The following is a 1248-nucleotide window of genomic DNA, read 5'->3' as shown; positions in this document are numbered from 1 at the left end:
GGCGGAGATGAGGCATCAGGTTTCCAGACACGCCTCAGCCGTGTGCAGGTATTTCTGGGTGCTCCGATAGGTGCCCGAATGCAGACGCACCGGCAGCAGCGTGAGGGACTTCGAGAGGAGAGCAGCCACCGCCCCCAGAAGTGCCATATGAGGCTCATGGGGGTCTCATGAGATCGCCGATGGGGTGAGTAAGGGCACATCAGGAATCCGAGGTCACGCCTGGCGCAGAGGACAGGTTACCGTGCCACAGTGCCGAGTCAGCCCCACAGGGACCTGCTGGGAGAGGAGAGCTCCAGGACAGACGCCAGGGCATTAAATTCACCAAAGAGCAAGGGAGCAGCAAGGATTTCCTCCACGGTTTCCCAGCAGATGGGTGCAGAGAAGGCTGTCTGAGCTTCACTTCATCCATGTGGCTATGGTGAGATGCTCAGCAGTTGCTCTGATGGGATCATCCCGGAAGCTGCGGGTGCCAAGGTCTGGGGGGTCCGGCCTTGTTTCTGCAGCAGTCAGTCCCATTGCTCAGCACCAGCCCACCCTGCTGAGCAGAGACCTCAGCACTGTTTTGACTTCAGCGGAGCTCTGAGGGTGCACCCTCCCTCCAGAGGAAGTGACTAAGCTACGCCTGAGGAGCCACGCTCTGCCAACACTCAGCTCTGCTCCATCATCTGCCTTACAAGTGGGACTTACAGAAATGCACTGCTACGGTTTTAGGGAGCATTCATTTTACCTGGTTACATGCAACCACCACCACATGTTTTAGAATTGGCTCACACGTTCTCCAGATAGCAGCGGTAAGGCCTGCAGTTCTATAAAACAAGTCAAGGTCTGTGTGCTAGCAGCATTTTAACTTTGCTTATGCACACACATGCAAACAAACTCTGGCTCTAGCAACAGCACAGCAAGGAAACAAAGCAGAATGGGCTGGGTTCTATAAATACATCAGTGAGCAAGAGGAGTTACAGCCAGAACTGCTGGGGCAGGAGCAAATGCAACTCATCTGTCACCTCATGAGCATGGAGAACTGTTGCTCAACTGCACGCACACAGCTGTCGGCACGCGGTTCGGGAGTTCTGAGTATCTGGGGCATGGCTGTAGTAAGATGAGTTAATTTAAGATTTCCTATTCTCTTTGAATTGCTCTAAGTCACTTTTCCCTGATTCACTTCTCACGGATTTTAGTGTCTTTTACTAACCAACATATACTGCAACCAAACACGACTCAGGAATGCGGAGGGTTCGGGACTCTTCT

The sequence above is a fragment of the Gallus gallus genome, chromosome 26 (genome assembly GCF_016699485.2).
Source record: "Gallus gallus isolate bGalGal1 chromosome 26, bGalGal1.mat.broiler.GRCg7b, whole genome shotgun sequence".
NCBI lineage: Eukaryota > Metazoa > Chordata > Aves > Galliformes > Phasianidae > Gallus > Gallus gallus.
Note: the sequence above shows the minus strand (reverse complement) of the source record.